The following is a 26747-nucleotide window of genomic DNA, read 5'->3' on the forward strand; positions in this document are numbered from 1 at the left end:
AAGTACACGTACAAGGTCTACAGTCCTAGCTGACATCAATGACATACTATTACATAAAATGCCCTTTGTCATGCAGAGCATTTCGATAAAAATTAGGTCAATTTTGTCCCAGGATGCGACCCACACGAGTCGGCTAACACCCAGGTACCCATTTTACTGATGGGTGAACATGGACAACAGCTGTAAGGAAACACGTCCAATGTTTCCACCCCTGCCGAGAATCGAACCCTGACACCCATCAGTGTGTAAAGTGAGAGCTTTGCCTACCGGGCCACGAGCCACCAACATATTTTATGTAATAGTGATAGTGTTGGAAAAAAAAAAAGTTGGCTGTTTTCCCTGCTACATTCCCCTACACTGGATGGATTTCCTACACAAGGGAACGAAATCTGTCATCCTGAGCTGGAAGATTTTCAGTGGGGCGATGAGGTAACATCAAGCATTCCACTGTGTGAAGCATTAGACATGTCCGACATCTGGGTAGCTTTGTCATCCAGTGGCTTAATCAACACTATATAAGGACATAATATGTACAACTATATACAAAGATGAGGTAATCAGTCCCTCGGAGTTAATGAAGAGCACCGTAGTCAAGAAGAATGTGAAGCGCATGCACTAAGACTGGCGACTTGTGCTGAGGGACTGATTACCTCATCTTTTGTAGATAGTTCTACACATTATGTCCTTGTATTGTAATGATAAAGCCACTGGATAACGAAACCTCTACAAATAAAGATACCCAGATACCATTTATGTACATTCCACTGTATTCAGCAACTACGACAGCTGCAAAGTTTTCGCTCCAGCAGAGCTAAACTTTATATTATTTAGGCATTACCGCACAGACGCATACATAATCACTCAGGTACATGAATGTCAACGCTCGTATATGCACGTATTTCCATGCAAAATTACCAACTATGTTGCATAATCATGAGACTAATATATCTGCAATCATTGTCACTATTGCATCACTGACGATAAACTGTTTGCAGCCTAGATGACCAAATTACGTCATTCATCACAATGTTTATGGTCAATTCGGTAGAGATAAGCCTCTGAGTGCCATATTATAGATCATTCGGAATGGCTACACATTCAATCGCCAAATTTCAGTAATTTCCAAACTTTTAGATTTAAGAAAGACAAATAACAGAAAGTTCCAAAAGTTCGAGCCTCAATATGCCAATAGCATATGCAAATTTTGATTATTAGCGTCTCTGATCAGCAAATTACTGGCACTACGAGAGGACTTGCATCACTGGCAGCTAACTACTATAACAAAGCTTTAGTTGTTCTCCAAGCTTTGTACTCAACCTGGTCGAAGCTTCATCAAGGCGACAACTATGTTGTAACACAATATAATTACATCACCGGTTTATTCTCTGTGAACTTGGGATAATCGGTTATGGTCATTGTCTGGTATCCGTCTGGGAATAAGAAGATGAGAGATAGAGTGTGCTTCCCTGGAGCTGGTGTTGGGGACATTGTCAACAGGCTGGATAATATCATGTCAGGTAATGGGAACAAGCCCATTATCTGAGCCTCAATATGCCAATAGCATATGCAAATTTTGATTATTAGCGTCTCTGATCAGCAAATTACTGGCACTACGAGAGGAGTTGCATCACTGGCAGCTAACTACTATAACAAAGCTTTAGTTGTTCTCCAAGCTTTGTACTCAACCTGGTCGAAGCTTCATCAAGGCGACAACTATGTTGTAACACAATATAATTACATCACCGGTTTATTCTCTGTGAACTTGGGATAATCGGTTATGGTCATTGTCTGGTATCCGTCTGGACATATCCATATCCATATTGTTAGTGTCCATTCCTTCCTCTATGTAAATTGCATCGGGAAACGGCTCACCATTAGCAAACAACAAAGAAAGTGTTCAAGGACTGATCCTCAGCTCAATCCTGTTCATCGGTTCCATAATTCTTCTAAATTTGAAACAGACGCTTAAAATTGCAAAGTCTGTGAACGACACGAAATTAGGAAAAGGCTCGCCTGTGTGGAGGAGTGTGGTGGAGCAGTGGTAGGGGGCCTTGAGATACCCTTCAATGCGAAGGACTGTGGTGGAGCAGTGGTAGGGGGCCTTGAGATACCCTTCAATGTGGAGGACTGTGGTTGAGCAGTGGTACGGGACCTTGAGATACACTTCAATGTGGAGGACTGTGGTTGAGCAGTGGTACGGGACCTTGAGATACACTTCAATGTGGAGGACTGTGGTTGAGCAGTGGTACGGGACCTTGAGATACACTTCAATGTGGAGGACTGTGGTTGAGCAGTGGTACGGGACCTTGAGATACACTTCAATATGGAGGACTGTGGTTGAGCAGTGGTACGGGACCTTGAGATACACTTCAATGTGGAGGACTGTGGTTGAGCAGTGGTACGGGACCTTGAGATACACTTCAATGTGGAGGACTGTGGTTGAGCAGTGGTACGGGACCTTGAGATACACTTCAATGTGGAGGACTGTGGTTGAGCAGTGGTACGGGACCTTGAGATACACTTCAATGTGGAGGACTGTGGTTGAGCAGTGGTACGGGACCTTGAGATACACTTCAATATGGAGGACTGTGGTTGAGCAGTGGTACGGGACCTTGAGATACACTTCAATGTGGAGGACTGTGGTTGAGCAGTGGTACGGGACCTTGAGATACACTTCAATATGGAGGACTGTGGTTGAGCAGTGGTACGGGACCTTGAGATACACTTCAATGTGGAGGACTGTGGTTGAGCAGTGGTACGGGACCTTGAGATACACTTCAATATGGAGGACTGTGGTTGAGCAGTGGTACGGGACCTTGAGATACACTTCAATGTGGAGGACTGTGGTTGAGCAGTGGTACGGGACCTTGAGATACACTTCAATGTGGAGGAGTGCACCAGTAATGCATTTTGGCTAAATCAAAGTCACATATAAATATAAAATGTAGAGAGACTCACTCGCCGAGACAAAATAACAGAAGGACTTGGAATGCCTATCAGCAATGATATGAAGCATATCTAATACCTAGTTGAAAGATGATTGCTACGTTTTATAAGTTAGAAATCTTGAGTAAAAAAAAAAAAAACCCTAAATTTTGCTAACACCTTATAACATACGTTACACCTCACCTTCAATATTATATCCAATTTCAGAACACAAATCACAAGACGAAGATAAGCAACACAACTCATGAAGGAACAATATTTGAGGAAAGATTCAAAAAACTAAATTGCTTCTCACTTAGAAAAAAAACCCACAAGATTTCATTCATACCTTTAAAATGCTAAGTATGTTCAACACGCTAAGAAAAACTACCTGATTTGCAAGGTTATACCATAACAAAGGCACGAAACTCCAGAGAAGTGCAACACAACTGTACGTATTATTGTTATAAAACTGGAAGAGATGTCCTCTGAAATTAAGGTGAAATTAATTAGTCATGTTAAATAGAATTTTCCAACCATAGGATTAAACTAGATAGAATACAAGTGGTGACTCTATACAATGTAGTGTGGCTGAGATGATACAGTGGGGGATAGGGGGTGGTGAAGATTCAGTGGGTGGGGCTGGTGGTGGCCACTGGAACCTTGGCCATCATCAATACACAGTATGGGTGGTAACTAGGGGTGTGTCAAGGTAGTGGTTGTATCTGATAATTGTTATAGTATTTGTATCCATCAAAAATTGAGTATTTGGTAAATTTTCTGGTATCCTCCCATCATTAGCAGCAGCAGCACTAGTAGTAGGAGCAGCAGCACCACCACTAGTAGTAATAGTAGTAGCAATTGTAGTGGCAGCAACGGAGGCAGAGGTAGCAGCAGCAACAGGATGAGGAGGAGGAGCAGGAAGAGGAATATAGCAGCAGCAGCAGCAGAAAGAGGAATATAGCAGCAGCAGCACAAAGAGGAATATAGCAGCAGCAGCAGCAGCAGAAAGAGGAATATAGCCATGCAGTATTTTTTTTTCAAATCAGCATGGCTATATTCTTCTTCCAAAACACATTTTGTTCAAACCGGCAGTGTGGTTGGAAGGAGAGTAGGAGAGCAAGAGAGCCTTTTGCTATACTATCCTTACCTCAACTATCTCAAAACAAAGGAAGCTCGAGCTTCAAAATGGCCTGTAAGGTTTTCCGTTATCTGCCTTCCCTATATACTCCCTGTCACTCTTTTTCTCCCCTTTCTTCTTCCCATCCTCCTCTAATATGCCCGTAACCTATTTCGAGAGTTTTCCTACTCCCGCAGCCCGGCCCTAGGCCAAGCTTGTCCGATGTCTTCCTGGTCAACCAGGATGTTGCTGTTGTCGGCCTGCTAGCACACACATCCATCACAGTCTGCTTGATCTAACACTTGACGGAGGTCCTGATCGAGTATCCTCTAGAAAACATCACCACATCCTCCTATACATTCTCATTCTCTCTCTCTCTCTCTCTCTCTCTCTCTACGATAGCTGGTTAACGTCTACAGGTAAAGTATATTTATGTTCACCTGCAGCAACATTAACATAAAATGTGCTCATATACATTCCAGGTGTGAGTTTAAAGAGCTACATTGGGCACTGACGGTATCTAACACAATAGAAGCAATTGGTTATAAATGACCATTATTTTTAAAGGGGTGGACCGGTAAGCCAGCGGAAGGCCTCGGTCAGATGACCAAAGCTCCAAAGGCGGGTCATCATCTGACTAAGACCCGCGTAAGGAAACACTTGTCCTGTTTCCTGATAAACCTTACCTAACCAGTATCTAACAACACGGTGGCTACCACTGAAACATGATTAGTTTTAAACTGTATTTAAACAACTAGTTATTTCCTTAGAAATGTGGTGGAATATGGGCAAGAGAGATGTAGGGAGTGATGTTAACAAGAGGCAAGAGGTGCCTGAGAAGAGGAAGTGTATGAGCTTCCACCTGACCTTCAACATTACAGTATCTGCTTACCCTTATATTGTGAAGGAGTTGATCATGTCCAATGGTAGACGAGGGTGTTTGTGTAGCTGGCTTGAACAGCGATCACCTAAATGAGCGGAGGGGTGGAGAGGAAGGGAGGGACGGAAGGACGGGGAAGGGGAGACAGACAGATACATAGATAGATAGATAGATAGATAGATAGATAGATAGATAGATAGATAGATAGATAGATAGATAGAGAGAGAGAGAGAGAGAGAGAGAGAGAAATATGTACTCGCCTAGTTGTGGTTGCAGGGGTCGCGTCATAGCTCATGGCCCCGCCTCTTCACTGGCCGATACTAGGTCACTCTTCCTGTTCCATGAGCTTTATCATACCTCTTCTTAAAGTTATGTATGGATCTTGCCTCCACTACATCACTTCCCAGACTATTCCACTTCCTGACACACACACACACACACACACACACACACACACACACACACACACACACACACACACACACACACACACACACACACACACACACAGCAAATCTCCAGGTTACATATATTCTGTAAAGTGTTTTCTTATCACAGAGTAGAGGCCACAAAGGTCATTCAATAACCAGTCATGTAGGCGTTAGTAATTACACAAAAAAGTTGACAACATGGACAACATAAACGCAATACGGACACAATAACAACAAAGCTTTGTCCAGCCCTGTTAGTTAGTAAATGTATTTGATTAATTCAAGCCCAACTTACAGGCAATATTGACAACAAAAATATAAGCTGCAAACAGAATGTTCGTTGATGTGACAGCAACACTCGCTCTTGTGTGTGTGTGTGTGTGTGTGTGTGTGTGTGTGTGTGTGTGTGTGTGTGTGTGTGTGTGTGTGTGTGTGTGTACTGGTGTACTCACCTAATTGTGGTTGCAGGGGTCGAGACTCAGCTCCTGGCCCCGCCTCTTCACTGATCGCTACTAGGTCCTCTCTCTGTTTCCTGAGCTTTGTCATACCTCGTCTTAAAGCTATGTATGGTTCCTGCCTCCACTACGTCACTTGCTAGGCTATTCCACTTCCTGACGACTCTATGACTGAAGAAATATTTCCTAACATCCCTGTGACTCGTCTGAGTCTTCAGCTTCCAATTGTGACCCCTTGTTTCTGTGTCCCGTCTCTGGAACATCCTGTCTCTTTCCACCTTATCTATTCCACGAAGTATCTTGTATGTCGTTATCATGTCTCCCCTGACTCTTCTGTCCTCCAATGTCGTCAGTCCGATTTCCTTCAACCTTTCCTCGTACGACATTCCCCTGAGCTCTGGGACTAGCCTTGTTGCAAACCTTTGTACTTTCTCTAACTTCTTGACGTGCTTGACCAGGTGTGGGTTCCAAACTAGTGCTGCATACTCCAGTATGGGCCTGAAGTACACAGTGTACAGTGTCTTGAATGATTCCTTATTAAGGTATCGGAACGCTATTCTCAGGTTTGCCAGGCGCCCATTTGCTGCAGCAGTTACCTGGTTGATGTGTGCCTCCGGAGACATGCTCGGTGTTACGGTCACCCCAAGATCTTTCTGCTTGAGTGAGGTTTGTAGTCTTTGTCCACCTAGCCTATACTTTGTATGCGGTCTTCTTTGCCCTTCCCCAATCTTCACGACTTTGCATTTGGCAGGGTTGAATTCGAGAAGCCAGTTACTGGACCACGTGTCCAATCTGTCCAGGTCTCTCTGTAGTCCTGCCTGATTCTCATCCGATTTAATTCTTTTCAAGTTCACATCATCTGTGAATAGAGACACTTCAGTCTATCTTTTCCATCATGTGTGTGTGTGTGTGTGTGTGTGTGTGTGTGTGTGTGTGTGTTGGTGCGTACTCACTTAGCTGTGGTTGCAGGGGTCGAGTCACAGCTCCTCGCTCCGCCTCTTCGCTGGCCGCTACTAGGTCACTTTTCCCGCTCCGTGAGCTTTATCATACTTCTTCTTAAAGCTATGCATGGATCCTGCCTCCACTACATCACTTTCCAGACTATTCCACTTCCCAACAACTCTGTGACTGAAGAAATACTTCCTAACATCCTTGTGATTCATCTGAGTCTTGAACTTCCAACTGTGGCCCCTTGTTGCTGTGTCCCATCTCTGGAACATCCTGTCTCTGTCCACCTTTTCGATTCCTCTCAGTATTTTGTATGTCGTTATCATATCCCCCACCCCCTCTCTCTCTTCTGTCCTCCAGCGTCGTCAGGTCGATCTCTCTTAACCTCTCCTCGTAGGACATACCTCTTAGCTCCGGGACCAGTCTAGTTGCAAACCATTGCACTTTCTCTAGTTTCTTTACGTGCTTGGCTAGGTGTGGATTCCAAACTGGTGCTGCATATTCCAATATGGGCCTAACGTACACGGTGTACAGGGCCCTGAACGATTCCTTATTAAGATGTCGGAATGCTGTTCTTAGGTTTGCTAGGCGCACATATGCTGTAGCAGTTATATGGTTGATGTGCGCTTCAGGAGATGTGCCTGGTGTTATACTCACCCCAAGGTCCCTTTCCTTGAGTGAGGTTTGTAGTCTCTGGCCCCCTAGACTGTACTGTCTGCGGAATTCTTTGCTCTTCCCCAATCTTCATGACCTTACACTTGGTGGGGTTGAACTCCAGGAGCCAGTTGCTGGACCAGGTCTGCAGCCTGTCCAGATCCCTTTGTGGTTCTTCCTGGTCCTCGTCCGATTGAATTCTTCTCATCAACTTCACATCATCTGCTCTGGTGGCCTGGTGGCTAACGCTCTCTTTCACACGGCGAGGGCCTGGGTTCGATTCCCAGCCAGAGTAGAAACATTGGGCGTGTTTCTTTCCACCTGTTGTCTATGTTCCCCATCAGTAAAATGGGTACCTGTTTGTCAGTCAACTGGTGTGGGTCGCATCCTGGGATACTGACCTAATTTGCCCGACATGCGGAACATAACAAGGGTCTTTCTATGTAGTAGTATGTCATTGTTGTCAGCTAGGACTGTATACCTTGTACATGTACTTGTAGTAAATAAAGATATTATTATTACTATTAAACAGTGCCACTTCGGAGTTTATTCCTTCCGTCATGTCATTCACAAATACCAGAAACAGCACCGGTCCTAGGACTGACCCTTGTGGAACCCCGCTCGTAACAGGTGCCCATGTCAGCATAGTTGCTGATCCCTGTATTCCCTGTATTATATAGCATAGCATATTAGTATCCTCCATGTGCTTTAGACACGAGATCCCTCGTAGGCCTTTGGCTTGGAGTGACGTCATAGGGATTCACATGGGCAGTGATCCCTCTGTCCCGGTCTCACTCGGCGGCAGACCTACAGAACGTGAACAGGCTTGGCACCGGGCTCCATCCTCTGACGCTTCACCACGTACCATGACCCGCTGTTGTCTTCCTGACACGTATTCCCTGATCCATTGCAGTGCCTTCCCTGTTATCCCTGCCTTGTCTTCCAGGTTTTGCACTAGTCTCTTGTGTGGAACTGTATCAAACGCCTTCTTACAGTCCAAGAAAATGCTATCTACCCACCCCTCTCTCTCTTGTCTTACTGCTGTCACCCTGTCATAGAACTCCAGTAGGGTTTGTAACCCAGGATTTCCCGTTCCTGAAACCGTGCTGGCTGTCACTGATAAGCTCATTCCTTCCTAGGTGTTACATATCTCTTCTCCTGATTATCTTCTCCATGACTTTGCATACTATACATATTAGTGACACTGGTCTGTAGTTTAGTGCTTCGTGTCTGTCTCCCTTGTTAAAAATTGGGACTACATTTGCTGTCTTCCATACCTCAGATAGTCGTCCTGTTTCTATAGATGTGTTGAAGATTGTTAGTGGTACAAAGAGTGACTCTGCTTCCTCTCTCAGGTTCCATAGACAGATGTCCATCCCCATCACCTTTGAGGTATCTAGCTCGCTTCGCAGCCTCTTCACCACCTCCTCAGTTGTATGTGTTGTGTCCAGCACTTGATGGTGTACCCCACCTCTCCGTCTTTCTGGAGTCCCTTCTGTCTCCTCTGTGAATACTTCTTTGAATCTCATGTTGAGCTCTTCATATACTTCTCGGTCGTTTCTTGTGATCTCCCTTCCTTCCTCAGCCTAATTACCTGGTCCTTGACTGTTATTTTTCCCCTGATGACTGTACAACAGTTTCGGGTCAGATCTGGCTTTCGCTGCTATGTCATTTTCGTATTGTCGTTGGGCCTTCCATCTTACATGTGCATATTTATTTCTGACTCTACGACTGCTCTCCTTATTCTCCTGGGTCTTCTGCCTACTATACTTCTTCCATTCTCTCTTTCTCTAGCACTCTTGGTTTTGGTCTCTCCACACTTTAGGGTAGAGAGGTTTGTACACCCTTGGGTACAAACCTCTTCAGCTTCCTTGCATATTGTTGTCACATATTCCATCATCTCATTTACTAACTTCCCTGCCAGTTCTCTGTCCCATTGAGCCTCGTGCAGGAAATTCTTCATGTCTGTGTAGTCCCCTCTCTTGTAGTTTGGCTTCATTCGTCCTGCCCTTCCTGCTTCCCTCTCCAATTGTAACTCTATTATGTGTGTGTGTGTGTGTGTGTGTGTGTGTGTGTGTGTGTGTGTGTGTGTGTGTGTGTGTGTGTTTGTGTGTGTGTGTGTGTGGTGTGTGGTGTGTGTGTGTGGTGTGTGTGTGGTGTGTGTGTGGTGTGTGGTGTGTGTGTGTGGTGTGTGTGTGTGGTGTGTGTGTGTGTGTGTGTGTGTGTGTGTGTGTGTGTGTGTGTGTGTGTGTGTGTGTGTGTGTGTGTGTGTGGTGTGTGTGGTGTGTGTGTGGTGTGTGTGTGTGTGTGTGTGGTGTGTGTGGTGTGTGTGTGGTGTGTGTGTGGTGTGTGTGTGGTGTGTGTGTGGTGTGTGTGTGGTGTGTGTGTGTGGTGTGTGTGTGTGGTGTGTGTGTGGTGTGTGTGTGGTGTGTGTGTGGTGTGTGTGTGGTGTGTGTGTGGTGTGTGTGTGGTGTGTGTGGTGTGTGTGGTGTGTGTGTGTGTGGTGTGTGTGGTGTGTGTGGTGTGTGTGTGTGTGTGTGTGTGTGTGTGTGTGTGTGTGTGTGTGTGTGTGTGTGTGTGTGTGTGTGTGTGTGTGTGTGTGTGTACTCACCTATTTGTACTCACCTATTTGTGGTTGCAGGAGTCGAGTCACAGCTCCTGGCCCCGCCTCTTCGCTGATTGCTACTAGGTCCTCTCTCTCCCTGCCCCATGAGCTCTATCATACCTCGCCTTAAAACTATGTATGGTTCCTGCCTCCACCACATCACTTTCTAGGCTATTCCATGGCCTGACTACTCTATGACTGAAGAAATACTTCCTAACATCCCTTTGATTCATCTGAGTCTTCAACTTCCAATTGTGACCTCTTGTGTCTGTGTCCCATCTCTGGAACATCCCGTCTTTGTCCACCTCGTCTATTCCGCGCAGTATTTTGTATGTCGTTATCATGTCTCCCCTGACCCTCCTGGCCTCCAGTGTCGTCAGGCCGATTTCCCTCAACCTTTCTTTATAGGACAATCCCCGTAGCTCTGGGACTAGTCTTGTTGCAAACCTTTGCACTTTCTCTAATTTCTTGACGTGCTTGACTAGGTGTGGATTCCAAACTGGTGCTGCATACTCCAGTATGGGCCTGACGTAGATGGTATACAGAGTCTTAAACGAATCCTTACTGAGGTATCGGAACGCTATCCGTAGGTTTGCCAGGCGCCCGTATGCTGCAGCAGTTATCTGATTGATGTGCGCCTCAGGAGATATGCTCGGTGTTATACTCACCCCCAGATCTTTTTCCTTGAGTGAGGTTTGCAGTCTTTGGCCATCTAAACTATATTGTGTCTGCGGTCTTCTTTGCCCTTCCCCAATCTTCATGACTTTGCATTTGGCAGGGTTAAATTCAAGGAGCCAGTTGCTGGACCAGGCTTGTAGCCTGTCCAGGTCTCTTTGTAGTCCTGCCTGATCCTCGTCCGATTTGATTCTTCTCATTAACTTCACATCATCTGCAAACAAGGACACTTCTGAGTCTATCCCTTCCGTTATGTCGTTCACGTATACCAAGAACAGCACAGGTCCTAGGACTGACCCCTGTGGAACCCCGCTTGTCACAGGCGCCCACTCTGACACCTCGTCGCGTACCATGACTCGTTGTTGCCTCCCTGTCAGATATTCTCTGATCCATTGCAGTGCCTTTCCTGTTATGTGTGCCTGGTCCTCTAGCTTTTGCAGTAACCTCTTGTGAGGAACTGTGTCGAAGGCCTTCTTGCAGTCCAAAAATACGCAGTCGATCCACCCCTCTCTCTCTTGTCTTACTTCTGTCACCTTGTCATAAAACTCTAGTAGGTTTGTGACACAGGATTTTCCTTCCCTGAAACCGTGCTGGTTGTCAATTATACACTTGTTTCTTTCCAGGTGCCCCACCACTCTCCTCCTGATGATCTTCTCCATGACCTTGCATACTATACACGTTAGTGATACAGGTCTGTAGTTTAGTGCCTCATGTCTGTTTCCCTTTTTAAAAATTGGGACTACATTTGCCATTTTCCATACCTCAGGGAGTTGCCCAGTTTCAAATGATGTGTTGAAGATCTTTGTTAATGGCTCACACAATATCTCTGCTCCCTCTTTAAGGACCCATGGAGAGATGTTGTCTGGTCCCACCGCCTTTGAGGTGTCAAGTTCGCATAGCAGCTTCTTCACCTCCTCCTTGGTTATATGTACCTCATCCAGCACTTGCTGGTGTGCCCCCCTGTTCTGATTTCTTGGAGTCCTACTGGTTTCCACTGTAAATACCTCTTTAAATATTGTGTTGAGCTCATGACATACCTCTCGGTCGTTTCTTGTGAATTCCCCATCACCCTTCCTCAGTCTGATTACCTGGTCCTTGACTGTTGTTTTCCTCCTGATGTGGCTGTACAACAGCTTCGGGTCAGTCTTTATTTTTGATGCTATGTCATTTTCATATTGTCTCTGAGCCTCCCTTCTTATCTGTGCATATTCGTTTCTGGCTCTTCGGCTGATTTCTTTATTTTCCTGAGTTCTCTGTCTTCTGTACCTTTTCCATTCTCTAGTACACCTAGTTTTTGCCTCCCTACACCTTTGGGTGAACCAAGGACTCGCTCTGTTCTTCCCATTATTTCTGTTTCCCTTGGGAACAAACCTCTCCTTTGCCTCCTTGCATTTTGTTGCTACATAGTCCACCATTTCTTGTACTGGTTTTCCTGTCAGTTCCCTCTCCCACTGAATGTCTTGAAGGAAGTTCCTCATGCCTGAGTAGTTTCCCCTTTTGTAGTTTGATTTTTCCCAGCCTATTCCTGCTACTCTCTCCACTTGGAGCTCAACTATGTAGTCGAAGCACAGAACCACATGATCACTAGCTCCCAGGGGCCTTTCATACATGATACCCTCGATGTCCGAACTACTCATGGTGAATACAAGGTCCAACCTTGCTGGTTCATCCTCTCCTCTCTCTCTGGTATTGTCTCTAACATGTTGATGCATGAGGTTCTCCAGTACCACATCCATCATCTTGGCTCTCCATGTTTCTGGACCCCCATGGGGCTCCAGGTTTTCCCAGTCAATCTCCTTGTGATTGAAATCACCCATAACTAGTAACTTTGCTCCCCCCATGTGTGCTCTCCTGGCCACCTCGGCTAGTGTGTCGATCATTGCTCTGTTGCTCTCATCGTATTCTTCTCTTGGCCTCCTGCAGTTCTGTGGTGGGTTGTACATTACTGCAATTATCGCCTTATGTCCCTCAGACTGGATTGTTCCTACTAAGTAGTCCCTTTCGCCCATGCCATCCATTCCTTCCATTTTCTCAAAACCCCACTAGTTTTTAATGAGCAGTGCAACTCCTCCTCCCCCTCTCCTCCCTCTGTCTTTCCTGAGGATTTGATATCCGGATGGAAAGATTGAATCTGTTATTATTCTGGTGAGTTTTGTTTCTGTGAGTGCTATTATGTCTGGGGATGTCTCTTTGATTCTTTCGTGCCACTCCTCATACTTGTTTGTTATTCCATCTGCATTTGTATACCACACCTTCAACTTCTTTTCTAAGACTGTGGTCTGGGAAGTATATTGGGGTTGGGGAAGTGGGAGACCTGGTAAGGAACTATGGGTTTTTGCTGTGGGGGTGAAGTTTGTAATGTAGTGGGTGGGGGCATTGGATGTGGCATGGGTGTTTTGATTTAGAGTGTTTGGTTGCACTGGGGTTGACCTGGTTGGGAGGCTTCTATAGAAAGTTGTGAGGGAGGCTGTATTTGATCTTCTTCCTGGGTCTGGGATCTCCTGTCTGTGTGTGTGTGTGTGTGTGTGTGTGTGTGTGTGTGTGTGTGTGTGTGTGTGTGTGTGTGTGTGTGTGTGTGTGTGTAAAATATTTTTACACACACAAACAGTGATCAATAACATGGAAAGTCGTACATGGACGGAAATGAAAACACAAAATGGTAAGGAAGTTAATATTTGTGCCTCAGTCACAGATCCTATCTGATGCAGTGTGTTACGCTGCTACCATCACCACCACCACCACCACACTGCACCACCACCACCACAGTGCACCATCACCACCACCACACTGCACCACCACCACCACAGTGCACCACCACCACCACAGTGCACCATCACCACCACCACCACCACCACCACCACACTGCACCACCACCACAGTGCACCACCACCACCACCACAGTGCACCACCACCACCACCACACTGCTCTACCACCAGCACCACACTGCTTTCTAATATTTTCTCTTATACACTGATATATATATTTTTTATGTTAATGGAAACAAAAGAACATTAGAAAACTTACCTCAGCTTATTATAACAAGCGCAATTTAATTTAGCCTAATCGAACTAAATATATTTTAGGTAAGTTTACAATAATTTAATAACAAACAAACGCGATGAAATACATTTTTTTTCCTTAGGATTAGAATGATTTTTGCGAAATAATGGCATGCACAAATTTTCGCTTGCCTTATTCGGCAAGAAGAGCGTCGGAAGTTTTACCTATTCGGCACGATATATATATATATATATATACATATATGGTGGTCAAGTGGATAGAGGGATGAATACTTTGTTCAGTTCACACAGGGCTGGGCATGGGAACGCAGGATCGAGTCCTGGCCAAGCCGCAGTTCTGTTTATGATTATATATATATATATATATATATATATATATATATATATATATATATATATATATATATATATATATATATATATATGCATGCAATAAGATCACAGTAAACAGGTGATTTCAAAATATTCCTCGCATCAAGATAGAGTCAAACTGTCTGTTTTCTCATCAATGTTTTTGAGAGCTTTACGAATTTGTAGTCCTGAGTTCATAGATGAGGAAATATCCAAAATTTATGAAATAGGTAATGATTTAAAATACCCAAGAAATGTAATTGATAAATCTTTTAAAGTTGCTAGGAACACTTTTTATAAACCAAAAAAGGGCAACCAGCCTTATTCAACTAAAAATATGTTGGTTCTCCCTTACCATGAAAACTTGGTTGATATGCCTTCTCTTCTTAAGACTTTTAATATTAAAGTTGTATTCAAAAATCTTGATACAGTAAAAAAACTTTTGATTAAGAATTCCCCCCAAAATGCTGATGGATGTGTCTATAAGATTCCTTGTAAAATTTGCGATAAAGTTTATTACGGTCAAACTGGTAAAAATCTCGAACTAAGATTAAAACAACATAAATATAGCATTAGAACTGGACAAGATTCCAATGCTCTATTTATTCATGTAAGAGATTTTAACCATCCAATTGATTTTCAAAAAGTTGAGAAAGTAGTATCAAGCAAGTCCATGGTCGACAGGAATATAATTGAATCTTGTTTCATAAAAAGCAGTTTTGACAATAATATGAATATTTCCTTTGGTTTATATAAATTAGATCCATTTATAATTAATAGAATTTGGGTAGAATTTAATAATACACTGGACAAATAAATAGCTTGGGGGTGAGTTTTGCAAAGGACCTGTCCAAGTTGGCTCGCCGCGCGTCACGTGTTTAACCGTTGTGGGATCTGATAGTGAGGTGCTGGCCGACCCCTTACATAGCTTCCTTGGATGTTTCACTTTCATAGTTCCTTGATAATGTGAGTAGTCACGAAAGCGCTTGGAATTTCTCTATTCTTTCAGAGTGGTTGTTTTGCATATATATATATATATATATATATATATATATATATATATATATATATATATATATATATATATATATATATATATATATATATATATATATATATATATATATGCAATAAGATCACAGTAAACAGGTGATTTCAGAATATGCAAAACAACCACTCTGAAAGAATAGAGAAATTCCAAGCGCTTTCGTGACTACTCACATTATCAAGGAACTGATAATGTGAGTAGTCACGAAAGCGCTTGGAATTTCTCTATTCTTTCAGAGTGGTTGTTTTGCATATATATATATATATATATATATATATATATATATATATATATATATATATATATATATATATATATATAATATCAAGCAGCCCACTAGCTAGTAACTACTAGTTAGCAGTCGACGCATTATTAAGTAGCTGATAAACTAGCAACTACTCGCTAGCCCAATACGTTAACAAAGGGCTTACTAAAACCAGTGACAGCACTAGCCAGCACGAAAAGTTATAAAACTGTTGACAATAGTAACTGAACTACCGCAATACGTTATCAGATTCCTCAACTCGCATTTTATGCGAGTGTGTTGACTAATAACCCTTGACTAAGTGCACAAATAACCTGCACATAAGAGAAAGAATCTTATGATGACGTTTGTGTCCGACTTGGACCACTAAGTCACACCAGTCACACTGTGACTAGTTAATGATGATTAAGATACATGTGCAACAGTTGGGTATCTTTACTGTTGAAACCTATTTCTCCAAGGTTGATGCAACTGATGACATCATCTTTATCTCGCTACTACACCTGCTGCCTCATTGTCTGACTGAAGAAGTCTGCTGTGTAGGCGAAATGTTTCAACAAAGATTCCCAACTGTTGCACCTGTGTCTTAATCATGAACCTGTCGGTAATTTATACCATTTTCAACATGACTGGTTACTGGTTCAAGTCGGAGCGAAACGTGGTGGTAAGTTTCTGTCGCCTGTGTGTTCCAGTCACGGTATTCCACCTTCTTGTTCTTCTTCTTAACAAGTGCCAACAAGGCCGAATATAATTAAAAGATAATTAACAGAAAACAGTTAATCTTTACACCGTATTTCCAGTCCCGTAGTTCTGTGTTGCGTCCCTCTGCGTCCTACGGTGTTACTGTGCGTCCTCTGGCTTGCTTCCCCAGGCTTCCCACTGCGTCCCGCTGCATCACTAATCTACACACTCACGAGGAGCGAAAATCATGAGTTAATGTGTTACATGTGTGGTGGTTTGATCCAGGTCATCGGGGAATACAGGCCACCAAGCTGCCGCTGCCACCAAGCTGCCGCTGCCACCAAGCTGCCGCTGCCGCTGCCGCTGCCGCTGCCGCTGCCGCTGCCGTCGCCGCTGCCGATATCGTGGCCAAAACTATTTTCATCTGATCAATTTTTATGTTATTAAAACAAATGACAAAATGTTGGGCATAAATTTATATAATGACTAACAATTTAATTATCCTTTTTTTCTGTGCAAAACATTAACAAATATTAAAAAAATGCGTGAACTTCATAATAAGAATCGAAACAAAAAAAATTATTAATACGGAATAAAAAAAAAAGCGTAAATTGCTACGAGGGTCAAAATAACCAGCAATTAACTCCGAATCAACAACAAAATTACGCAGAATTGAGCTTCATAAACAACTTGCATGTTCTCTGAGCACGCAAGCTGCCGACACCACCAGTCTGATAGATCAGGGTATTATACGAGCTTTCAGGGAGGGGGAGTAGGGGAGAGATGGGTGAGACATGGATGGGGGGAGTAAAAAGGAGTAACTGGAACCCAATTCTCTCTCTCTCTCTCTCTCTCTCTCTCTCTCTCTCTCTCTCACACACACACACACACACACACACACACACACACACACACACACACACACACGATAAAGCTCATGGTTCAGGGAGAGTGACCTAGTGGCGACCAGTGAAGAGGCGGGGCCAGGAGCTTGGACTCGACCGCTGCAACCTCAACTAGGTGAGTACAATTAGGTGAGTACACTCGGGCACATCTCCTGAGGCGCACATCAACCATATAACTGTTGCAGCATATGGGCGCCTAGCCAACCTAAGAATAGCATTTCGACATCTCAATAAGGAAGCGTTCAGGACCCTGTACATCGTGTATGTCAGACCTATATTGGAATATGCAGCACCAGTTTGGAACCCACACCTAACCAAGCACGTAAGGAAATTAGAGAGAGTGCAACAAGACTAGTTGAAATTAAGACACATGTGCAACATCTGGGTATCTTTATTGTAGACGTTTCGCCATCCAGTGGCTTTATCAGTACAAATTCTAGGACATAACTTGAAGACAGTAGAACTATGTACAGAAGATGAGGTAATCAGTCCCTCAACCTAGGAGTAGGTGCGAAGAGCACCATAGTCGTGGAGATTCTGAAGCAGAAGAAAGGAGCCTGGCGCTTATATAGTAACGTCAGGTGCAGCAGACGAGGGCATAGTCACTGGTAGGCGGGATTCCTCAGTGGAAGTAGGTCCTTCCCAAAGAGATGGGTTAGTTGTAGTAGTAGTTGTCATAGTCGTGAAGGTTATGTACATGTCGTCAGAATTAAGATTCCATTCGTACACAACTTGTCAGACACTGCAACATCATGGAATCTTAATTCTGAGGACATGTACATAACCTTCACGACTACGACAACTACTACTACAACTAACCCATCTTTTTGGGAAGGACCTACTTCCACTGGGGAATCCCGCCTACCAGTGACTATGCCCTCGTCTGCTGCACCTGACGTTACTATATAAGCGCCAGGCTCCTTTCTTCTGCTTCAGAATCTCCACGACTATGGTGCTCTTCGCACCTACTCCTAGGTTGAGGGACTGATTACCTCATCTTCTGTACATAGTTCTACTGTCTTCAAGTTATGTCCTAGAATTTGTATTGATAAAGCCACTGGATGGCGAAACGTCTACAATAAAGATACCCAGATGTTGCACATGTGTCTTAATTTCATCTTGTCGGTATTATATACCATTCTTACACAACAAGACTAGTCCCGGAGCTAAGGGACATATCCTACGAGGAGAGGCTAAGCGAAATCGACCTGACGACATTGGAGGACAGGAGAGATAGGAGGGATATGATAACGACATACAAAATACTGAGAGGAATCGAAAAGGTGGACAGAGGCAGGATGTTCCAGAGATGGGACACAGCAACAAGGGGTCACAATTGGAGGTTGAAGACTCAGATGAATCACAGGGATGTTACGAAGTATTTTTTTTTTTAGTTACAGAGTTGTCAGGAAGTGAAACAGTCTGGGAAGTGATGTAGGTGAGGGAGGACCCATACACAGCTTTAAGATGAGGTTTGATAAAGCTCATGGAGCAGGAAGAGTGACCTAGTAGCGACCAGTAAAGATGCGGGGCCAGGAGCTGTGACTGGAACCCTGCAACCACAACTAGGTGAGTACTCACACAGAAGAAAGCTTCCTGGACCAGTATAGTACTGCTGGTGGAGGGAGAGTGCAGTTGTGCGTCAGTGTCAGGTACTGTGGAGGACTGACTGGTGGTAATCCCAGTGGAGGTGTTTCCTTTAACCTGTCTCCCACTTTCGACCCCCTGATCACTGGCGTTACTCTCAACCTTCACTACTCATACACTATTATACACACCCACCAATACAGTACACTACTCACACACTGTTACACACTCATACACTGTTACACCATCAAAGTACACTACTCATACAGTTATACACACCCAGCATCAGTGGTACACTACTCATACATTGTTATACACACCCAGCATCAGTGGTACACTACTCATACAGTTATACACACCCAGCATCAGTGGTACACTACTCATACAGTTATACACACCCAGCATCAGTGGTACACTACTCATACATTGTTATACACACCCAGCATCAGTGGTACACTACTCATACAGTTATACACACCCAGCATCAGTGGTACACTACACATACATTGTTATACACACCCAGCATCGGTGGTACCCTACTCATACATTGTTATACACACCCAGCATCAGTGGTACACTACTCATACATTGTTATACACACCCAGCATCAGTGGTACACTACTCATACATTGTTATACACACCCAGCATCAGTGGTACACTACTCATACATTGTTATACACACCCAGCATCAGTGGTACATTACTCATACAGTTATACACACCAAGCATCAGTGGTACACTACTCATACATTGTTATACACATCCAGCATCAGTGGTGCATTACTCATACAGTTATACACACCCAGCATCAGTGGTACATTACTCATACAGTTATACACACCCAGCATCAGTGGTACACTACTCATACATTGTTATACACATCCAGCATCAGTGGTACCCTACTCATACATTGTTATACACATCCAGCATCAGTGGTACACTACTCATACAGTTATACACACCCAGCATCAGTGGTACATTACTCATACAGTTATACACACCCAGCATCAGTGGTACACTACTCATACATTGTCATACACATCCAGCATCAGTGGTGCATTACTCATACAGTTATACACACCCAGCATCAGTGGTACACTACTCATACATTGTTATACACATCCAGCATCAGTGGTACACTACTCATACAGTTATACACACCCAGCATCAGTGGTACACTACTCATACATTGTTATACACACCCAGCATCAGTGGTACACTACTCATACAGTTATACACACCCAGCATCAGTGGTACACTACTCATACATTGTTATACACACCCAGCATCAGTGGTACACTACTCATACAGTTATACACACCCAGCATCAGTGGTACACTACTCATACAGTTATACACACCCAGCATCAGTGGTACACTACTCATACATTGTTATACACACCCAGCATCAGTGGTACACTACTCACACTGTTATACACACTCTCAGTATCAACACTGTTACACTCAGTATCATAATACACTACTCGTACACTGTTACACTCAGTATCATAATACACTACTCATACACTGTTATACACACCCAGTATCACTGGTAGCTTTCTTAAAGAATTTACTTACGTCTGGTTCTGAAAGAATTAAGTAGCGACTTATTTATTTTTAATTATTTTAAATTAGGTTTCGCTACGTTACATAATGTTACTTTACATTACGATACTAAATTTACGTATATTAACCGCCCAATAACAAATTTGGGGCTTGTTACGTTGAAAACCTAACGTTCGCTATGTATAGACACCAGTACGCAGGAAAGAGAGCTGGTAACACTGGTTACAGTGCTGGTAACACTGGTTACAGACAACCAGGTGCTGGTAATACTGGTTATAGACAACCAGGTGCTGGTAACACTGGTTGTAGACAACCAGGTGCTGGTAACACTGGTATGAGAGCTGGGTGGTGGAAGTGTAGAGCAGAAATCCTACTTTCTGCTCTGGTAAATCGAAACGTCCAAGGGAAGGTCTGACTTCCGGAGAAGTTAAGATAAGATAAGATTTCGTTCGGATTTTTAACCCCGGAGGGTTAGCCACCCAGGATAACCCAAGAAAGTCAGTGCGTCATCGAGGACTGTCTAACTTATTTCCATTGGGGTCCTTAATCTTGTCCCCCAGGATGCGACCCACACCAGTCGACTAACACCCAGGTACCTATTTGCTGCTAGGTGAACAGGACAACAGGTGTAAGGAAACGTGTCGAAATGTTTCCATCCGCCGGGAATCGAACCCGGGCCCTCCGTGTGTGAAGCGGGAGCTTTAGCCACCAGGCCACCGGGCCATCATCGAACGGAGGATCAACCCTGCACCACTCCTGGCGCTAAATGACTCACTACGTTGGCGATTTACACACACACACACACACACACACACACACACACACAATATTATATATATATATATATATATATATATATATATATATATATATATATATATGCAAACACTCGCAGACAGGCGATCTTGACTATGTAAGACAAGCCACAGGGGGGTGGAAATCTTTAGCTCAAGTACTTTCACACTTCTCAGCGCGTCATCAGGAGCTATGCAATGTTGCAAGGTTGCAACTGAAAGAGGGGAATTTTTTTTTCTCTGAATAGTGCAGAGTGTGCCTGTCGCCTCCTCCAGGGTATCTTATATATATATATATATATATATATATATATATATATATATATATATATATATATATATATATATATATATATATATATATGTCGTGCTGAATATGTAAAACTGGTCAATTAGCAAGAACTCATTTAAAATTAAGTCCTTTCTGAAATTTTCTTTTATACGTTTAAAGATATATTTTTTTCATTAATGTTAATGTAAAAATTTTTAATTTTGCACCAAAATAATCTTAGAAAACTTACCTAACCTTATTATAACAAGAACAATTTATTTTAGCCTAACCCAACTAAATATATTTTAGATTTGTTTACAATAATTTAATACTAAACAAGTACAGTGAAACATATTTTTCTCGTTAGGTTTAGTATGATTTTGGCGAAATTATTGCATATACAAATTTTCACTTGTCCTATATGGCAAGATGAACGTTGCTATTTAAGCCAAGATCGCAAGTTCTGCCTATTCGGCACGACATATATATATATTATTGTGCCCACGAACGAGTGGTGTTGATCAACAACAACATTGCACTAGCCAAGGACTCGAACCCATGCTGCTTTGGCTTGCCTCATGGTGGGCGAAAACTCATGACGCCTTAATCCACTGGACCATACAACCCTTAAGAGTAGTGCACCCAGCGGAACTGGATGTTGTACTCGCTACCCAAAGACATACGATGGTGTGGATGACTCTAGGCTAATTTCATTCTAGTCCCTGTTTAGTTTACTAGTACAACGAGCAGTATTTTTATATTATTGTGCCCACGAACGAGTGGTATTGAGGCAGGCCAAAGCAGCATGGGTTCGAGTCCTTGGCTAGTCGCAGTGTTGTTATATATATATATATATATATATATATATATATATATATATATATATATATATATATATATATATATATATATATATATATATATATATAGAGAGAGAGAGAGAGAGAGAGAGAGAGAGAGAGAGAGAGAGAGTTGAGTTTCTACAATTTGTTATATTCAGAGATGAGGTGTGAGGATTCATCGTAACGCCTCTGGAATGATGAAGCCTCTGTATGAAACCTGGAGCAACAGTCTCTGAGAGACAGCTGGAGTGGCGAACCCTCTGAGTAAAGCCTGAGTGGAGAAGCCTCTGAGTGAAGCCTGGAGTAGTGAAGCCTCCACCATTACATCAAGGGAAAGCGTTACAATAATAGGGGTCATACAGCCCATAGGGTAATGAGAATTAGATTTAATCCAAAGGAAGGGGAGCTCCAATTACTTGGATCACGAGCCCTTCACTAGTATCAATGCACCCTCCCCCCCACCACTCCTTGAAGCCTGGTTATAAACACGTTCTCTGGGTGAAGGTGGATCACGAACACGAAGAATAATGTAGCTTCACCTGGCTAGGCAAGCCAGAGGGAGGGGAAGGGGAGGGGAAATAGGGGGAGGTGTTAAAGGTGAGGGGAGGGGGTAGGGTAGCAACAAGGTCTCAGAGAACCCAAGCAAGTCAGATTCTTCCTCATACTCTCAGGCGGCATCAAGATATTGCGATACAATCATGCGAAACAATGGTATGAAACTCCTTGGTGGGTCATCATGTCACTAAGACCCACCTCAGGAAACGCTTGACCTGTTTCCTGACAAACTTACCTAACCCGAACCTAACCTAACCAGGGAAGTTATGAGCGCCAAGTGAAGTCAATCTTCGATGGCCTGACTTCACTTTACAAACAGAGGATTCAACTAATTAAAGTCCATTCCGTGTAGTGACCATCGGTATCCGAAGCTGCATAGCATGTCAGCTTGTTCGCATCCGCCTCCAGCACAGTATCTAGAAACAGAACTATTGTTACACACAGCTCTGTGGATGGTAGCGGAGTAACACTAATAGCTGTGGTAGAACCACTGGTACACAAAGCTCTGTGGATGGTAGCGGAGTAACACTAGTGGTAGAACTACTGGTACACACAGCTCTGTGGATGGTAGCGGAGTAACACTAGTAGCTGTGGTAGAACCACTGGTACACACAGCTCTGTGGATGGTAGCGGAGTAACACTAGTGGTAGAACTACTGGTACACACAGCTCTGTGGATGGTAGCGGAGTAACACTAGTAGCTGTGGTAGAACCACTGGTACACACAGCTCTGTGGATGGTAGCGGAGAAAGACTCGTAGTTGTGGTAGTGGTGGTACCATACAGTTAAGGTAGTGTATAGACCTTACCTTCCGTTCACTCCTATATATTTCTTTCCTCTATCCAATATGTTTTTTCCCCGCGTTTCATATGAAGGCTGCAGCGACCGGACGGAGTGGAAGGTAGTGAAGCAGCCTTCTGCTGTACTATCTTTCCCTCGACCATCTAGATAACAGTAGTCCTCCTGGTTGGACAGCCTTAGTGCGGACTCAAAAAAAAAAATGCTGATAGTAACAGAAGACTAATGTACTCCCATGTACTCATACACGTAGTCATTTGCACTCATACACTGACATACACTCTACCCCCTCGCTTCTCCAGCCAGACTATACCCAGCAATAGACCACAAATCATGGTTATACATGAACGTTATATTGGGACACGATTCGTAGCTGTATTTTTTATTTTTTTTTTGTTTTGACTTCCATCGTTTCCATTTGTTTATTTTTTTTGTTAGCAATGCAAATATTTTCGGACACTCTTTTCACTTTAAATGTTATACAAGACTCGTTAAATTTCCATACGATGAGGATCTGTTTTTGGGGGGATATCCTTATGCCTTGCACTAGAACTAGTCCCACGTCCTGGACTAGAAACAGTCCCACGTCCTGGACTAGAAACAGTCCCACGTCCTGGACTAGAAACAGTCCCGCGTCCTGGACTAGAAACAGTCCCGCGTCCTGGACTAGAAACAGTCCCGCGTCCTGGACTAGAAACAGTCCCGCGTCCTGGACTAGAAACAGTCCCGCGTCCTGGACTAGAAACAGTCCCGCGTCCTGGACTAGAAACAGTCCCACGTCCTGGACTAGAAACAGTCCCGCGTCCTGGACTAGAAACAGTCCCGCGTCCTGGACTAGAAACAGTCCCACGTCCTGGACTAGAAACAGACCCTAGAAACGTCCTGGACTAGAAACAGTCCCGCGTCCTGGACTAGAAACAGTCCCACGTCCTGGACTAGAAACAGTCCCGCGTCCTGGACTAGAAACAGTCCCGCGTCCTGGACTAGAAACAGTCCCGCGTCCTGGACTAGAAACAGTCCCGCGTCCTGGACTAGAAACAGTCCCACGTCCTGGACTAGAAACAGTTCCACGTCCCGCGTCCTGGACTAGACTGAAAGTCACTAGACTAGAAACAGTCCCGCGTCCTGGACTAGAAACAGTCCCGCGTCCTAGGACTAGAAACAGTCCCGCGTCCTGGACTAGAAACAGTTCCGCTAGTCCTTCCACGTCCTGGACTAGAAACAGTTCCACGTCCTGGACTAGAAACAGTCCCGCGTCCTGGACTAGAAACAGTCCCACGTCCTGGACTAGAAACAGTCCCACGTCCTGGACTAGAAACAGTCCCACGTCCTGGACTAGAAACAGTTCCACGTCCTGGACTAGAAACAGTTCCACGTCCTGGACTAGAAACAGTCCCACGTCCTGGACTAGAAACAGTCCCACGTCCTGGACTAGAAACAGTCCCGCGTCCTGGACTAGAAACAGTTCCACGTCCTGGACTAGAAACAGTCCCACGTCCTGGACTAGAAACAGTCCCGCGTCCTGGACTAGAAACAGTTCCACGTCCTGGACTAGAAACAGTCCCACGTCCTGGACTAGAAACAGTTCCACGTCCTGGACTAGAAACAGTTCCACGTCCTGGACTAGAAACAGTCCCACGTCCTGGACTAGAAACAGTTCCGCGTCCTGGACTAGAAACAGTCCCGCGTCCTGGACTAGAAACAGTCCCGCGTCCTGGACTAGAAACAGTCCCACGTCCTGGACTAGAAACCCTGGACTAGAAACAGTCCCGCGTCCTGGACTAGAAACAGTCCTGGACTAGAAACAGTCCCGCGTCCTGGACTAGAAACAGTTCCACGTCCTGGACTAGAAACAGTCCCACGTCCTGGACTAGAAACAGTCCCGCGTCCTGGACTAGAAACAGTCCCACGTCCTGGACTAGAAACAGTTCCACGTCCTGGACTAGAAACAGTCCCACGTCCTGGACTAGAAACAGTTCCACGTCCTGGACTAGAAACAGTTCCACGTCCTGGAGGTGGACACCTCGCCCTCTTCATAACACCTCGCCCTCTTCATAACACCTCGCCCTCTTCATAACACCTCGCCCTCTTCATAACACCTCGCCCTCTTCATAACACCTCGCCCTCTTCATAACACCTCGCCCTCTTCATAACACCTCGCCCTCTTCATAACACCTCGCCCTCTTCATAACACCTCGCCCTCTTCATAACACCTCGCCCTCTTCATAACACCTCGCCCTCTTCATAACACCTCACCCTCTTCATAACACCTCGCCCTCTTCATAACACTTCGTCGTCTCTCGTTACACCTCATCCCCAACCACTTTGTGAAAAGTTTGTTTTGAACCAACAGATTACAGAATGCACTAGAAATGAAAATACTCTGGATCTGATCTTCAAGAACAACGAAGAACTAATCAAACACAACCACAAAAACATAATGTTCTCTGATCACAACATCATAGAAGTACAAACAAGCATATATACAGAAGGCAAAATTTCCAGAAATAATGTACGAGAAGGTGTGTTCAGTAAATTTGGCTTCAAGAATCAGAGAATTGATTGTGACAAAACAAAGAACTACCAGACATACCTTGAGCAACAATCATGAGCACCTTAAATCCTCACCAAACCTTGGAAAAGCTGAAAACAGAAGCATACAAGATTTGTATAAAATATATTCCGCTGAGAAAGCCTTAAAGAAAGCCAGATATAGAAAGAGGCCGATGAATAATGTACATACGAAGAAAAGGAATTTCCGAAGTGATTAAAATATGAATATGTCGTAACGTAGTACGAAATTTTAAGTTTTCATACCAGCCGGAAGAAGTACAAAGGAAACAAAAAAACTGTCCATGACAAGAAAACCCAAATATTTCTATACATCTGCAAAATCTAAATTAACAACTGTATGTAGAATAGGACACTAATGGCAAAAAAAAAAAATGGCAAAATTCTAGAAGACCAATATGAATCAATGTTCAGCAACTGACTACAGAAAATACAGAAAATTTTTCATTACCCCTGACATCTCCACAACCTTCTTAACTATTACTGACCTGTCCCACGGGTATGACCTACTTCCACCGGGAAATTCCGCCTACCAGTGACAATGTCTTCGTCTGCTACACATCCCTCACCCTCTGACGCCAGTATATAAGCGCCACCTCTCTTGTCAGATGACCAAAAGCTCCAGTGGCGGGTCATCATCTGACTAAAACCCGCGTCAGGAAACACTTATCCTGTTTCCTGATAAATCTTACCTAACCTAACCTTGTCCAGTGCTTCAGATTCTTCATCTCCAAAGCTGACAGACTGATCACCACAAAACTATTACTTAATGTCATCCACCATCTCTAATATTAATTCATA

General features: G+C 43.9%; 1 protein-coding gene across 2 annotated transcripts in view; it reads right to left on the reverse strand.

Annotated features, from left to right (window-relative positions):
- The window catches only part of Fur2 (furin-like protease 2), a 1176928-nt gene that overhangs the window by 907132 nt on the left and 243049 nt on the right, over window positions 1-26747 (reverse strand). The window lies entirely within an intron of this gene.

Source organism: Cherax quadricarinatus, chromosome 9 (assembly GCF_038502225.1).
Source record: "Cherax quadricarinatus isolate ZL_2023a chromosome 9, ASM3850222v1, whole genome shotgun sequence".
In the NCBI taxonomy this organism is placed as follows: domain Eukaryota; kingdom Metazoa; phylum Arthropoda; class Malacostraca; order Decapoda; family Parastacidae; genus Cherax; species Cherax quadricarinatus.